This window comes from Ostrinia nubilalis, chromosome 3 (assembly GCF_963855985.1).
Source record: "Ostrinia nubilalis chromosome 3, ilOstNubi1.1, whole genome shotgun sequence".
Classification (NCBI taxonomy): Eukaryota; Metazoa; Arthropoda; class Insecta; order Lepidoptera; family Crambidae; genus Ostrinia; species Ostrinia nubilalis.
Window position 1 is genome coordinate 12,307,408 of NC_087090.1, and position 18,210 is coordinate 12,325,617.

At 35.0% G+C, this 18,210-nt stretch overlaps 1 long non-coding RNA gene across 2 annotated transcripts; it reads left to right on the forward strand.

Moving 5' to 3' along the window:
- The first annotated feature begins 8,110 nt into the window (after positions 1 to 8,110).
- Positions 8,111 to 10,777, forward strand: LOC135088345 (uncharacterized). 2 transcript variants are annotated; one of them, XR_010261023.1, is made up of 4 exons: positions 8,111 to 8,344; positions 8,892 to 9,104; positions 9,282 to 9,509; positions 10,269 to 10,777. It is a non-coding gene; the product is annotated as an uncharacterized LOC135088345 (long non-coding RNA). The 2 variants fall into 2 exon arrangements; XR_010261024.1 differs by lacking the exon at positions 8,111 to 8,344 and adding an exon at positions 8,475 to 8,582.
- Positions 10,778 to 18,210: the final 7,433 nt, after the last annotated feature.

The window sequence follows — 18,210 nt, forward strand, 5'->3', positions numbered from 1 at the left end:
CCATTTACCTAACACCCTGTATAATATTCAAGCATTTTGTACGCCTCAGTCGAGTCGATTTGTTACTAAATCTTAACACAAATATATTTTTTTAATTCAATCTACTAATCACAAAACAACATGCATTTTTATCCTATTTCATTCACAAAGTATTTTGTTTGTCAAAATAACATAAAAAATTACAATCACAAAACTAGATAGAAATTCAAAGTAGGCAGATGTAATAAAAATAGGGTCTGCAGGTGGGCAGCCCTATCGCATGTTGTCATACGGTGACTCAGACTAAGGATAAAATAGACTTGTCAGCCGCGTACACCCCTGTGAGACAGACATAGAGTACATTCAAAATTTGGGGTAGCCATGTTTGAAAATAAACTCCCCAATTTTTAAGTTTATCCTAATATGAACATGAGATTTGACAATATTTAATTATTTAATACAATAGGCATACAGGAATAAAACGAAAATCATTTAAAAATAAAAATATTTATTACACGCAGATTCAAATATTATTGTTGGTAGAATGTTCTGTTTAGAGGATAAATGAAATCAAAATTATCTTTATTTGTAATACACTAATTAAATTAGTACTTACAAATTGTCAATTAATGCTCTAAGGAGCATATACATGTCTCATTTTTTTTTTGCCCTACCAGCGCTTCAAGACAAACATTATTGGCAAGTGCTGAAAAGAAGCGCCGCAACAAACTCAGTCACCATCACCACTGTCTGCCGGTTTAAAAATATAAAAATTTGCCAAGTGCGTGTCGTGCCACGCGCAGTGTAGGGTTCCGTAGTTGTTCGTCGTTAACACAATATATTTCAAAAGCAAGCAATTACTTCATCTAAAGTCAATTTTAATATTTTCTTCTGAGGATTTTTCATAAAAAGCACTATTATCACAAATTTTCCCAAACAAAAATTGGCACTTTAAACATTTTGCAAACGAATCCCTAAATCGAAAAATGGTTTTAGAGAGCCCTAAGCCATTTTAAAAGACCTATCCAACAATACCCCACACGATGGGGTAGAAGAAAAAAAATTCATCCCCACTTTACATGGAACCCTAAAACAGTAGGAAGTTACAATACATTCAGAAGCAAGTTACTTACCACGCGTTCCCGTTGATAGAAGGTGGCCTTTTAAGACTCATCTAGCACGAGACCGAGTGGCAGTTTTAAATATATTTCTTTAGTGCCGTGAACTGCCGTGCTAATGTCTAGGTTAATTTGATTCATAATATACAGGGTGTCCCGTAATGTAACGTCAAGCCGGAACTGGGTGTTGAGGCAAGTTATGCTGGTTATCAGAAAAATATAAAAAAAAATCTATGTGGCATATTTTCAAAATAATGGGCATTTAAAAAAAAACAAAAATTTCTACTCCAGATGACGGTCTTTTTACTCGTGTTGCCACAAATCTTCACTTTTTCCAAATTTTTTTTTTGTTATGTAACCCTGAATAATGCTTCTCTAAATTGTTATCAAAATTACAAAACCAGCTGCTCCAGCTTGGATAAAAAAAATACACTATTCCCAAAAAAAATTTCAAAATAAAAATTTTGTCTCGTTTAAACTGACTGTACTGAAAAAAAAAAGTACTACGCAAGTGTGGCATGTGACGTCATAATTTGGCGCATTTAGTAAGGATTCCAAAATGGTATAACACTTGGTAAATTCTTGCTGCAATTGTCGACAATTTTTGGTTTTTTGGAAATAATCCCGTTTTTAACTTTATCTACCTTGGTTAAAAATTATTATTCTAATGTGCCCAAAATTCAAGTTTCTGTGACTGACTACCGTACAGTCAGTCACAGAAACTTTTGTCACCATGACAGTAATTAGTAGTTGACATACTGTGACAAAAGTCACCCGTGCGTGCGCGCCGTTACTACCTGCTCTGCCTGCACTTGTACTTGGTAACAGGGATAATAAGGATATGAAGTTTCGGTTATGGATACGGTTACGGATATTAGAATAATATTATACCGGTTTCGGTTACGGTCACGGATATAAAATCATTTCAGATCATCCGAAAGTTTCGGATAATTTCGGTTACGGAATTATTAGAATTTCAAAAATGTAGGTATAATTCAAATAGCAAGATGCTGCGTGACCCACATAGCTACTTTATGTACCAACTAAGACGACACCTATGTATGATAAAGGTTAAACAGGCTGGCATATTAGATGGTGCCAGGGAATGCCAGACAAGTTGGTAACAAATATTAAGATTTAAGGTACAATTCCAAGACGGGCCGCAGACCGCAAACTGCAAAACTCTATGAAATCGGCAGCGCGGCATTGCCGCTGCGGCGTGTATACTGCAGATTTCATAGAGTTTTGCAGTTTGGAATAATTGTACCCATAGACTCCGCCTTTATCCGAAACTATCTGTAACTTTTGAATCAGTTTCGGTTACGGTTATGGATATTTTTTTATTTCGGATATCCAATAGTTTCGGTTACGGTTACGGATATCCATAACATCCCTGCTTGGTAAGATGGCCCTCTCCGTCCCGCTCATACCTTTTAAAATGGCTTCTCCACCTCATTTAAGCCAGAAACTTGAATTTTGGGCACATTAGAATAATAATTTTTAACCAAGGTAGATAAAGTTAAAAACGGGATTATTTCCAAAAAAACAAAAATTGTCGACAATTACAGCAAGAATTTACCAAGTGTTATACCATTTTGGAATCCTTACTAAATGCGCCAAATTATGACGTCACTTGCCACACTCGCGTAGTACAATTTTTTTTCAGTACAGTCAGTTTAAACTAGGCAAAATTTTTATTTTGAAAATTTTTTTGGGAAAAATGTATTTTTTTCATCCAAGCTGGAGCAGCTGGTTTTGTAATTTTGATAACAATTTAGAGAAGCATTATTCAGGGTTACATAACAAAAAAAAAATTTGGAAAAAGTGAAGATTTGTGGCAACACCAGTAAAAAGACCGTCACCTGGAGTAGAAATTTTTGATTTTTTTTTAATGCCCATTATTTTGAAAATATGCCACATAGATTATTTTTTATTTTTTTCTGATAACCAGCATAACTTGCCTCAACACCCAGTTCCGGCTTGACGTTACATTACGGGACACCCTGTATAAAGCTTGATTATCTATAATTAAGATATAAAACTATTTAGTAGGCAAGGCAAGAAAACTCCAGAGAGAAAAGCAAGGCAACCAAACAAGACCGTGTGGCAATATTATTTAGTTATCAACAGATTTTACGTTGGGCAGAGTGAATTTGATACAGTCATCGTCAGTTGCAGGTTCACTTGAGGTAACTGACACAATACGATTTTTGAGTTAAATATACAGTTTTTCATAGTTTTTTCTGCTGTTTCGAATGGTATAATGTAAAAAAAATTATAGCTTTAAAAAAATACAATTTTGGCGCTTTAGTCTTTTTTCCTTTATACTGACGATATGTATTAGAAAACTGAATAACCATTTACCATCATTGACCTTTAAATAAAGTAAGTTTATTATTTATGTTGCGTACATAATCGCCTTTGTCCACTAAGGATTTTGTTGAAAAGTGAATTCTTACATTCAAATATTTTTTGCAGATGGCTTTAATTAATAGTGGGAAATGTTCTTCTGAGGGAGCATGTTTATCGTTAGAAAATAAATTTAATCCCAAAGATCTTTTTAGGCAAGTCTGTAACAGTTTATGCATATGATCAGCTTTTGAGCTGATTTTGTTTTGTTTGTGTGCTTTCTCAGCTATTTCACACAAAGTTATGACTGATCGAGAAGGATAATGCAGGCCACCCTTGTCTTTTTTATATTGCAGGGTATTTGAATTTTTATCTTCTGCAACAATTAATAATAAGCAATCCTGACATTTCAGTTGATTTTTCAAACTTTTGACAACAAAACCAGCAATATAAATAATTACAGAACGTGTAAATTCTGTTATCCTTGATGGGTCTGAAATGTAGTCGTGGTCCTTGTCCACCACTACTTCATTATTTAAATCTTGAAAAAGATTTAGATTTTCGTCTAATAATCTATTCCGATCGGTTGTTTTATTTATAGCGATTTCTGGTTTGCTATAAACCAAAATGTTTATGTCGGTTAGTGGCACGCAATTGCCGGAAGTAATATTTTTTAGTTCGCCATGCACTAATAATCTTTTAAAGGCAGATTTAAATTGTATAGCTGTTGGGTTGTTATTAAATCCCCCCTTAGCTCTCACGGCACTAAAAAATATTTCTAGGTGATCCTGGCTAAGTTTATAAGTGGATAAAAATTGTAAAATATCGTTTTTGACATACTCATTAAATAAAAATATAGTACTTTTTATTGCTATTAGGAACCCTAAGAAACCAGTTTTTCTGTTCGTTTGCAAAATGTTCGTTGAACCAATTTTTAAACTGCTTATGTAGCCGTAAATTTCATGAAGCATTTCATTAAAATTTGCGAAATTATTAATATCAAGGGGTTTTTTGCAACCAAAAGCTCTTAAATTCCTTGAATTTAAAATATCGAATAATGTATTAAATTTTTTAATAAACTCTATTGTGGCTTCTGAATTTTGGAATTGAGATAGTTTTAAATTATCCTTACAGAATTCAATTGAAGTGGCTACAGATTCACTAAATAATTGGGCCGCTAGTCTCACTTTCATTATTTGTTTCTTGTAGTTGATATGAGCTGCTCGAACTTTATTACCAAGATGACTACCTTCATTTTCTTGGAGTTCCACAAGAGATTGCAAAAAATGCCAAGCTATCGTTTTTCCTTCGCCATTTATTAGGAATTCTTTATCGCCAAGTGTGTTTCTCACTAATTTCAGCATGTGGGAGGGGTCGGGGAAAATTGTCACTTTTTTTTCTTTGTGTATAAATACAGGATTAATAACATCAGCATCTAGTTGGCAACCCAACACTCTGGCCATCGAAAAATTAGCTGGGCAGCCATCAAAAGTAAGGGAAACAATATCCACCCCACGTGCGCTAACAAGATCTATGCATGTCTTGACTAATGAAGATTTTTGTTCTGCAGTGATACCATTAACCAGAAAATAACCTATCGGTAATTTCCAGCTGCCATTAAGACAGGTTAACATAAAAACCAAAGCCTCTTTAGCGACTGGTAAGCTGTCGCTTTGGTCAGTAGTATGTCCGTAATTTGCAAATCCTACAAAGTTATTTCCATCCCACTCTACACATTTTCTTATTGCCATTTCATCAAAGCACAAACTGCATAACAGTTTTTTCGAATTATTATTTTTTGCAATTTTTTCTATGGCTTGAAGAGCTTCAGATGAAAATCCTGGTTCACCATCTACAGTTGAATACCAACGTGCTAATGTACGTGTATGGGGCAGGCAAGTTTTAAAATGCTGGCGCACATAATTATAGGCGCGTGGACTGATGAAATGAAGATTTAAAGCAAATTTTCGCACTTCGGGTGAAAATTTACTTTTGTTTGGCTTAATGAAGTCAGAGCCATTATTAAGCACAGAAAGTAAATCCGCTGCTTCCTGGTTGATGAATCGCTTTGTTTTTAAATTTTCTATAATATCAGTCAATTCTGCATTTTTTTTTACAAGTCTTCGAGTCTTTGATCTCAATGCGGCTATTTTTTTCTTGCGGTTTTCAGCTATTAACGTTCTTCTTTGTAAATTCATTGTCAGCTTTAACTTTCTTGGTGTCATCGTGTCTGCTAGATCATTTGACTGCAAAATAAAAAAAGATGAAATAGTAGAGGGATTCGCAAGACCGCAACTCAAGAATATAATTTCTTAAGCTCCACCTAGTAAAATTATCTAACAAGATATTACTTACTGCTTGATTATCGCATTCCATGGGTAAAACTTCGGTAGTTTTGCTAGATGAAGCTTTGTCACAATGAACTGGTACATCCTGCAAAATAAAATTAATTCAACTAAAACTTTATGTCATTTATGAATACCCAACGCGACGCTTATCTTATCTTGTAGTTTGTGTGATTGTAAACAAGATGAATCCGAGGTCATTTAATTTAACTAAACATCAGCTGATGATAATATGCAACCACTTTGACTTACTGCTTGAATATTGCATTCCATGGGTAAAACTTCGGTAGTTTCGCTAGATGAAGCTTTGTCATAATGAACTGGTACATCCTGCAAAATAAAATGTATTCAGGAAAAACTTTATATCTAAATAACTAAAAAAATGTTTGAATAAAGATATCAAAAATAGTAAGTATACTCGAGGTCATTTATGAAGACCCAACGCGACGCTGTGAGAATAGTGAATTAAAAGCGTTATTATTTACATAGGTATAGGCTTTCTAAACTTACATGAACGGCTAATGTTGGTATTGAATAATTTGCCAAATACATTTTCTGCTGCTTTTTCTGAAAGCAACCAGCTTGAAAATGGACAGAACACATGCGAGTGTGCTGAGTGGGCTGCCAATTTTGCCGTCCAGTCGCTGCAATCCAAAGACTTCGTAAAGTCTCGTCCTTTGGGAATCTATAAAAAATAACAAGTCATAATTAATTTAAATAATACCTTACTATCACTCCAAACCAATTAAGTTCTATTTATCAAATAAAATTCCAATAAGTTTTCTATGTTATTTGGGTCCTAAATTCAGAAAGTGTTACATGTAAAACGAACATATTTGCGGAAATAAAAGGCTTATTATTATTATCAAATGAAATTATTAAACTATTTCTTAGTCAAATTTAAATTACCCTTTAAATCGGGAACTTTTACCCTTTTGTACTATGGTATCCCTGAAAGGATAATAATCCGGCTAAATTTAAAATACTCAAAAAATGGCTGCCTTTATCGCCATAGCTCTCCGAATTGGGCCATAGACGACCTCTTATTATTGGTCAGGTATTAATAGAAAAACATTTTTCAATTCAATTTACAATAGTCTTCTTTTAACCATTGATAATATGTTGTTATAAAGGATTAAAGATCAATACACTTAAATAAAGGTAAACCATAAGAAACATAATATAAAGGAGGCTTACTTACGTGTGAAATGTTATGTTTTCACATTTTCGTTGAGTACGGTTTTTACAGCCAATTACGCAACAATTTACCATTTTTAATTATTAGAAGAATCACTCGGCAATCCCTAAAACACTTCACATTAACAAAATGTCTTTTTATTTAATTCAGTTTCACAATCGTTTTGCACACGCGTCCTTTGTTTGCCCCAAACAAGTTTGGGGCAAACAAAAATTACCTATGTACGCAGAAAGGGACAAAAAACAATTTGTGCGTCTCTGTCACTCTTATTGATTGTTGTATATAACCATCACGTTCTACCTTGCTAATAATAATTACATGTCAGCCCCTTGTACGGTGACGTACCGCGCGGCTGTTGACATTTATTTCAAAAATATGGCCGAGTTGGAATACTGTATAGATAGTATTACCGTGATAATACCATTGCTCCTTACCATCAATGCAATCGAGCAGACAAAGGACATTGATAAAAATCGCCCTAAGATTTTCAAAGACTTAGTATGTACCATAATTTTATGTATATTTTATTTATTTACTTGCAAGTGTCCAAACCTATCGGACAAGTTGCAGTTCGAAAAAATATTTTAAAAGTATTTAAACGAAATCAAAGTCACCGACATATTGACAGAGCAGAGACAGAGATGCGCTTTTTTAATTCGATTTAAGTAAATAATGGTATGATCGATTAGACTAGAGTCTAATCATTAGACCTTTAGACGGGCGCAGATCCGCCGCGCCCGCAGCGCTTCAGTGGATTATTGCATTTTATGTATATTTAATCACATTTATTTACCTACATTTACATATTTACTCTTTTCTTTAAGTGTAGACACTGTTTATGTATAAGTCCACTATTGCATGCCGTGGCAACCTATAATTAAGGCAGCACTTAGATTAAGTTAAATACGTTGTAAATATTGATTGTCTTCCAGTGTATGTCTTGTTGGTTGTCCTATTAAATAAATAAAATAAATATTTATAGCAACACAATGTTTAAAAATAAAATTTTTCAAAAACGATCAATTTAATCGATTATGTCTATTCTAAATGGACATCCCTATTTGTTAGTCAAATTGTCATTCACTCGCATCACCTTTTCTCTCTCACTCACTCTTGCTGTGTTGCTGTCTTGCTTGATCCTTCTTTGTGATTCGTTTGTGTTTTAGCTTTTATTTTCGGAACTTTATTAACTACAAACTTGGCTATTCAAACGGACTCTGATTGATTGCAATAACGACATACTCAGCCTGGGATTTACTGTTTTTGTGTGGCTCGGCCAAGGCTCGGCTGGTGGTTCTATGGTGTTAGAAAATGAGCAACTTAATTATACACAACAATGGGCAGCACCTCGATCGGTAAGTACCTACATTTTGCTCTGCAATCTTATGAATAAGTACTAGCCTTGCCAAACTTCTGAATTGCCATTCTCATGGCGGGTTGTCTTGAAATGAATGTTCCGCTATTATCTGTGGTTCAACCCTGGACAGTGTGGACAGCCAGGCCCGATTCGATTGTAAGAAACTAGTCGATGGTACAGCGCAATGGAGGCATGAGCGAAACAACAATTATGTTGACAATCCAGCTGGTTTTGGTGTAAATCTAAGGAATTATTTACTTTGACACTATCTCCCTGCTCTCAATGAAAGCTTGTTTTGTTTTGTTTTTTGGAACTAAGACTACTAGATTATTATTTTTTGTAACTAAGTTTGTAACACGTCATAATTAATTATTATAACAACAATGCTTATTTACTAAAGCTGTTTAACCCTACCCTCTGACCCAAAATTCTACTAACAGCACATAATATTGAATTATCATTTTTTTTATGGTTTGCGGCTCAATTTATTCAACGCACAGGAGTATGTGTGGCATGGCATGCAATGAATCTATTTATTTTTACAGGTTACAGCTCATGATCTTATGCACAACATGTTGGACCCAAGCCCAAGATACAACACAAATGGATCTACTTCAAATCTTAGCAGAAAATGTGTGCTTTGCAGTAGAACACTAGAGCCTAGAACACGTTCACATCAGCTCATGTCCCTGAGAACTAACACTCAACATCATATTAACATCAGGAACATAATTGTGGAACGACTAACTCCATTAGAGGTAATGCACGCTAAAGTCCTTATTTAATAAAATGTTATTGGCTATACAATCAGTCTAATTCTTGTAAAGTTATTGGTTTCTGTAAATTAATACTAAAATAAAATAATTTAAGTGCGGGACATTAAAAAACTGATAATTTTTTTAAACTTATTTCTAATTATTATTATTTTTAAACAGGTTACTGCAAATGACTACATCTGTGGGGCTTGTCACTCATTATTGCAAAGAGATACCACACCTACTTCACAAGACTCTCCAGATATGCCAACCGGTGCCCCGGTAGGTCACCAACAAGTTTGTGTTGGATGTGGTTGTTCATTATTGCGAACTTGAAGTCATTGTTTGGATACAGAGAATAATCAAGATATATTAAACATTGTTCGAAATTGGATTCAACCCAGAGAGGTAAGAGCCCTGCCAGTTTTATAATACATAAAAATAATTATGCCGGTTTATTATAATAATAAAAAAGGTTTTTTCCGAATCAGCCTTCCCATCCTTCAACTCCTTCCATTGCTTTCAACCTGCCACTACTCTCATCCATACAGGTTATACAGGGTGGATACGATAAGTGATCTCACTCGATTATTTCTAAACTACACAAGATATCGAAAAACTGGTTACTCATCCTGAAAGTGCTTCACGAGCTCTTTCTAACGGTATCAGTAAATAGTTACAGAATTAACTGGATCTATCCGAAAATTCAATGTTTTCAGCCTCCATACTAAATGTATGCCAGCCACACAATATTAAAAGTGTTATAGATCACTTATCGTTTCCACCCTGTATAATACAAATAGACTTATATTATTAAAATATTGCAATATTATTACTTACATAATATTAAACATAATTTTTACTATTATAAAGCCAGTTAAAAATTCCCTGAGCCAAATAAACTCAGTAAAGTTTTATTTATACTTCCTGCATAACAACAGACTACTCTTTTAAACTACCACTATTCTCACTCTCAATCCTCGTTCCTCATTCATCCCTTTTGTTTCCTCCATAGACCAATCATTCCTCATCATTCAGCGTTCAAATCATAAATTATCTTTCATCACTCATCTTACTATTCTGTTACACACAAAAGTCGTTAATCCTATATAAATATTGCTCTTCTTATTGTTGAACTGTGAATCTGATGTTTTATTTTATTTTCAGATTCGTCCTTCAGATCTTCTTTGCCATAGATACTATCAGAGAGCACGAATTACTACAGTTGGTGCTTATTTAATGAAGCTGAGGACCGGTGATTCAGATGACAGAATAGCTACATTACTTGGCATTTCAAGGAGTACTCTTACAAAATATGTAATGAAAGCACGCAGTATGATGGAGGAACATTTCGTACCAGCACATTTAGGGTTACAACATATTAGTAGAGAGGAAGTAGCCCAAAGAAACCTTTATGTTCCAGTCTCTTTTCGGGAAGCCAGGAAACGATTTACCACAAAGAAAGGCTATTGTCATCATGGATGGTACATACATACATTTATGTGCAAAAAAGTAGCAATTATGCATACCAAAAAAAAAACTTATTCCCTATACAAATATCGGAATCTCGTTAAACCATTTATGGTACTTTGTTGTGATAGCGACATCATTGATGTATTGGGCCCATATTTAATAGAAAATGTAGAACATGACCATTAATAAATAATAAGTACCTACATACGTATTTTCATTTATACCTAGGTACATAACTGCCTACTTACCCTTGGGTCGGAATAAAGATATTTTTGGATTTAAATGTAAGTAAAATATATTAACTTCTTTTTAAAAAATGTTTGGCTTTTCCGTAGGCATTCCTATTTTTCCAATACGCAAAGTTCTATTTGCTGCTATTCATACGGTTTGACAAAGGGGTTCTTTATCGATCTACGATTTAAAGTGTAATTAAGACGTCTCTCCTACATATCTAATACCTACTTATAATAAATCTGTAGAGAGGTCAATTCTGTACATGAAATATAATTTTCAAAATAACTATCAGGGGGTGATACTGATGCCAAAAATGCAATCAGTAAAATTTTTGTCTGTCTGTCTGTCCGTCTGTATGTTCCTTATAGAAACAAAAACTACTCGACGGATTTTAACGAAACTTGGTACAATTATTCTTCATACTCCTGGGCAGGTTATAGTATACTTAGGAATTCTCACGGGAACAGGAATTAGCGGGAAAATCCTTTTGTATGAAAAATCTAAACCGCTTAAGTTAGACGCTTTAAATTTCGCACGTAGGTACTTTAGTAAACTAATTCCCACGGGAACGGGAATTCGCATTATTATACATATAATTCTTGACAATAAATAGTTTTATTAGCAACTAGCGGCCGCCCGCGACTTCGTACGCGTGGATCCCGTTTTACCCCCTTCATCTATCTTACGCGGTTTAGATTTTTTCGTTCAAATGTTTTTTCCCGTTCACGTGGGAATTTTGCAATATCCTGTTGTAACTAAGCTTTAAGTTTATTAAGATACCTACATGTCAAATTTCAAGCGTCTAACTTAAGCGGTTTAGATTTTTCATACAAAAGGATTTTCCCGCTAATTCCTGTTCCCGTGGGAATTCCTAAGTATACTATAACCTGCCCAGGAGTATGAAGAATAATTGTACCAAGTTTCGTTAAAATCCGTCGAGTAGTTTTTGTTTCTATAAGGAACATACAGACAGACAGACAGACAAAAATTTTACTGATTGCATTTTTGGCATCAGTATCACCCCCTGATAGTTATTTTGAAAATATATTTCATGTACAGAGTTGACCTCTCTACAGATTTATTATAAGTACCTATAGAAGATAGAAAATGGAAATGTACTTCTGTTATGCTAATAACCTCAAAATCTGAAGCATTTTTCCTATTGTAACGAATCTCCCGCTTATCCGTGCTTTAAGTATCTACACTAATATTATAAAGAGGAAAACTTTGTTTGTTTGGTTGTAATGAATAGACTCAAAAACTATTGGACCGTTTTTATTAAATTCTTTCACCATTCGAAAGCTACATTATCCACGAGTAACAGGCTAAATTTTATTTTGGAAAATAATAGGGTTCCGTAAAATATGTAGGTACCTAATGTAGGCCACGCGCGCGAAGCCGCGAGCGAAAAGCTAGTGGAGTATAAGGTGACAATCGTTAAGTAATTTCACATATAAAAATCATTATTTCATTGCTTGGGGGTCTTGGGGCGAACGATGTATGGACGCAGAACAATATCCTTTATTTTCAAATTTAAGCAAAAAGCATTCTGTGGTTATAAAATACCTATGCTTATTTGCACCTAGTTTATCAATCACCATGTTAATTCCATGCTTTCTATCCAGTCGACTGCTCTAACGACAAGGGTGGGCAGTCGTTGAGATGACAGCGCGAAAATCGTCGGCATCCACTAATTATGACCCTTATGTACCACTATATTGACAAAGTTCTCCGTCTTCGTACGCGATATTGGAAATTTGGCATCTACCATCGGCTGATCTGACATTAGGCGTAGTCTGGCTTTGATATTCAATTTTCAACTGTATTACCTTGACAATCAGTTCAAAATTGATTACTAGAAAATTATTTGACAGACGATTTCTACTCTCGACAAATGCATTTGAATTAGCCCACTGGAACTTCGTGTAAACCTATTATTATTGTGGCTGGACCACAAAATAATTCCAATGGACATGTGACAGAACGTGTAGTGTTAGGGCAGTGCCAATAAGATTTTATAGGCAAACTGAACGAGTTCGTTAGTGGGAACAGTGATATCGCGTGCAGATAGCCCTGCGCTCGCGCTGTTCTGTCTAAAGAGGCGGAACCTCACAACGCAGTCCTTGTCAATCCAATGCTACATTCTGTGCTTATTCCTAAAGACATAGAATAGGAAATCACGTAGCAGATAATCACCAGTGCCAACTGCCAACGCTGCTTGCAAAAGCAATAAATTGAATTTTGCGACGCGATGTCCGTAGATCGAGGCAGCGATAACTGACTTATGATTATATTCGGTGAGGAATCTCGCGGCCCTTCGAAGTGTAATTTGTAATGCAACAAAGCCTCCGCTAAGTGCAAGTGAGCCGACGACCATAAATCCGATCGTAAATAGAAAACACTATCGATGTGCGAATAAATGGCGTCGAAGCCTTTCGTTGAGTTTGAATCGAAATACAGTTTAGCCGAACGTTGAGTTTAAAGCGTCCAGTTATCGAATGGATTATAGTAACTTTATCTATTCTGTGCTACAAGTTTATAAAGGCAGACAGCAATTCAGGTTACAATAGTTGTTCAGGGGACCAATATTGCGGGGAAATGAAAACTCTAACAATTTCTCAACATTCTTGTACAGTAGGTATAAACACAATACTCAGGCATTTTATGATGGTGCTCCCTTTAAAAAAGGTAAGCATCACTTTTTTTACTTATTTGCAATATTAGTTTGAACAAATTCATTTGACAAATTGTTTATACATGATCATTTTCACATGACCTTCTATAAGTAATAGCATTTAAGCATTTTCAAATCTAACATCTCTTTCAGAATGTCCATGTCATTTTAAAGTGTAGCATATTGTGATGAAGTGGAAATTTATGCATTGAAATGTTAAATGATTGAGCTTGTAGTAGCTTTGGGCAGATTTTAATTACTTTTGAATAATTGGTTTGGTATTTGACATCCCATCCCATTATTATGGTTGTACGATTTATTGAGGTCCATTGTATGTAAATTTCTTGCCACCAGTTAAATGATTTCTTCTATTTTCCGTTAAAAAAGCGGGTGATATAGCGATTCGTATTGTTCAAATTGAGGATTATTAGATTACACACATGTGTATTCGTCACTATGGGTGTACACTGTACACTGTACGTACACCTATAGTTGTTTTCGATACCATGCTTTGGTATCGAAAACAAGTAGAATTTGAGTTTATAAAATATTTCTAAGGTACAACAACCCTAATTCTTTTCTCAGGAGGGTTCCTTTCTAAGACCATGTTCAATAGGAGTGTTATATGTTGACTAAGTTTAGTAGGTACCTACCTACAAAATGGTCTACCTAGGTACATGACGTTACATGACTCTTAGATTGGCTAACGTGAAAGTTCAAGTATGCATTGACTTATAAACAACACATGTACTTGATAAGAGGTATCACGGAGACATGGCCCTGATGTACCGTGGGTGCATCTTCTACGATAACATAACGACTTTCTAGATTGAGTCACGAGCGAGTAACTAAATGTAAACACATGGGTACATAAGTAAATTGGGTTCTACGAACTCTGCGTGATATACTGATGTATGTCACGCGTTATCGTATCGGGAAGGTATTTTGTAATACTGCGCGCTTTCCGGGAGTAATTGCAATAAGAGGGTAGACTAGAGAGAGATACTCATCATTCTCATAATTAGCTGCTTATGAGTCTTTTGGATGCATAATTATAGTTTTTGTTTGCATTGCGTACATAATAGGTAGGGGAGGTGAGCCCAAAGCGGGTATACCGCCCAAAGCGGGTAGCCTTCGTTATTCACGTATACAAGCCGATAGTGCACATGTGTGCGTTTCGTGGCAACGTCCGAACTCGTTTCGACACGAATCAGTTTTGCTAAAACATCGGCGACGCGCGGCGGAGATCCGAGACGCGAATGTTTTTATTTGCCTGTTTCACAAAAAAATATCAAGATATGTGAATATGAATTACTTCATTCTGTTTAAAGTTGTGTTGAATCTGTTACTTGTGTATTATTCTGCATTAAAACAGCGTAGAATTCTTATTGTTTGAGCAACATTTCTGATAAAGATTTTGAGATTATTTTACAAAACCTGAAAAAGTATCTTTTGGGCAAAGCGGGTATGGGTAAAACGGGTAACCGCTTCTTATTCTTATTCTAATTATATATGGATACAAAAATGGTAGTTTCATAGGTAATCTTTGTTGTTTTGGCTGAACAAGAATCTGAATTGATAGAAGTCTTGTTTCACATGGATAATCTTTTTTTGGTCTGACAAAATCGGATTTTTATCTCACGTATATCAATATGCAGAGAGCAATAGAATTCCGCACCCTTTCAAAAGTCAAACTGCTGGAAAAGATTGGTGTAAAGCCTTTGAAAAGAGATATCCCCAACTAACATTAAGAAAGTCAAAGCCAACGTCAGTAACTCGCCTTGCCCAGTCTCGACCCGTTTTGCCCCAAGGGCCATACCCGCTTTGGGCACCCCCTGCGGGCAAACCGGGTAAAATGACTGACTGATTAGTTCTTAAATTTTTGAAGTGATTTGTTACAAGAGAAGTGATTTTTAGTTTTTATTACAAAGTTTAATACATACTTGTACGAATTATTAAAAATATATAACTTTGCAACTGCAGTAACGTCTTTTATATTGACACAAACCTTAAGTTACCCGCTTTGGGCCCATCTCCCCTACATTGATAAAGTGCACATATGAAAATAGGTGACTGTAATAATAAGATAAGGTAAATGCGGAACTTTGGCTCCGTTTTCACCATTGTTCGTTTCTAGCCACTTATTTGACAGTTTCTGTTTTAAAAACAAAATTTTAGGTAGGTACGAATATGAAAAACTTTTCCTACGGGAACAACATGAAAATATACTTGGCATTGCTCCGCAATAGAGCCCAAATATTTTTCATGGTTGTTATATCACCAAGGAAAATGGTATATTTTGAAATTAAGCCATTATGCTATAGTATATCACCAAGGAAAATGATATATTTGGAAATTAATTGCTATAGAAAAGGTTTCTCGCCCATCCATTTTTGTTGTCATGTTCAGGAGATTGGAACATGTTAATTTCGCTTTTCAATAAAGACTTATTTTGCTGTTGCCGATGTATGTTTTATTATGCCGCCCAGCCCATATTGAATGGGCGTTATTGCTTTACGAATCTATAATTATGTGGGTAGTCGAAACGTTACAAACTTGTCTCGTGACTTGTGTTTGAACCGCGGCGTTCATAATTAATTAGTTACGTGCCACATATCTAATCTAGCGGTGTGTGGACAGGTGTCAGTGTGATAGACAGCCTATGTTGCAAACGGGTTTGTGACAGAATATGGTATAACCTGGTGGGTCACCCAAGTCTTAAATGTCTGTTGGTAATGCATCTATAAAAGCTCAAGAATGAATAATAAAAGTGTCATAAATTAACGGCTATATTTTACAGTTGTATTGATCTGTTATGCGGGTTATAAATATGATCCGTATGAGTAAAACATATTAATTCATGGAGTAAGGTACCTGCGAGTACCTAAATTTTTTTTATTTATTCACATAGGTATTAATTTTTTTTAGAATTTGATATAGCGGACTCATTAATACTTTCAAAATGACTCTATCCTAGTAGAATGATGGATAATAGCCATTCCAACTGATTGTAATATGCAGGTTTTTAGTTTATTAATTCGTCCAAATTCCAATGTTGAAACACTCACATCACAGCATCTTGTTCAAGAAAATAATGATAATTAGATGCCTAAGTGTCGGCGTGTTGTAAGCTGGGCAGCGATCCACAGCCTACTGAATTACAGAGTGCAGCTGAGTCAACACTATAAGGTAAGACATAGGTCAAAATAGGTGCCTTTTAGGTAACTTGGTACCTTTAAATGTTGTATACCGACAAAGATCAGAATGTTCCTTCTGGCGCAGTCGGGTAAAAACAGCAACAACAACTAACTAATGGGAAATTAGTGCTATGCTTCTTATGAAAATAGTCACGAAAACGTGTTGTGGCAGTGAAAAAACGCCCTGAAGCACTTACGTGGAACCATGTTAAAGATCGGTGCTTTGTGCTCCTACTAGTGTCACATTTTTAGTAGAAATCCTTACGAAATAAGTATTTTTAGCTGCTGAAACGCGCTCCAATACGTAGGTCTTCGTTATTTTTGTTCCACTGATGTCTCACAGGCTGTGGCGAGTCCTGCCGCGCTGGACATCCTCGTAAGTGGGTCGTGCGACGCACGTACGAGGCTCGTCCCTTCACGCTCCGTTACTATTGTTGTCGAGTTGACGCTGTTATCTTCATGTCAGTCAGTGATCAGAGCACTTACGAGACTAGCATTAGAAATAATAATTAGGTACATAAGTAAGTATCGTTTATTAGGGTTTTATGTTACGGATTTGACTTGTTAGACCAAACTGTATCCTACTTACGAGAGATGTATCATTCCGATAAAATTAGAATTAGTTTTTTATTTATTTATTTTATTTGGTATAGTAAAAGCAAAGGTACCTACACGATACAATGGAAAAAACGATGACCCCTGCAGAAGTATAAAACTGTGTCGCAGAGATCAACGCCCTCCTCCGAGAAACAATACATAATTTATTAAAGTAAAAGTACATACCTATTCATCCAAGAACGTTATTAATAAAGAAAAAAATTACAAAAAAACTAAAATCTTGGATTTTAATTAGATCTCAATCTGTCCTCCTGCCGCTCAGCTCTACTTTGTTCGAGTTAATAGAGAGTTATAGCAATTAACAAAAACGCACCAACAATCCCCTCTCTACATTTGCTTTGAAATTGAGATAATTTTAGTTCAACTACTTACTATAATGTTTTGGGAGTAGATACCCTGATATACCTACTTATGTAGAGCACAATTTGCGTATGACCTTAATCTGAAACAACAAGCGATTATGTTGTGGCACAGGCGGCTTCTGTTACTGATAATTTGGATACTGATGCGTGACGACATCTTGAAACAATTTGTATAAACTGCATGCTTAATTGACGGTCTGTTTTTTTAATTCCTAGTTCAGTAATTCTATAATACTTATAAAATAATGCGCCGTCACAATCGTATACTTACAATACTTTAAGTAAAATCAAATACAATAAGTATTTGACCTTTAATAATTCCATTATTGGGTCATGAAAAATAAATGTGGCCTTCGTAAAATTTAAATAACGTAATAAGACCATCCTTCCGGTTCATTTCATTTGATTGCTTTTATTATAGCTTCCAAAATTTCATTTTTTTTTGAGCGAAAATTTTTGAAAATGCTTACTTAGATTTTTTTCAATCTTATATTATTATCATTATTTTGTTTAACTACACCACTAATTTATAAACATTATTGACTCAAACT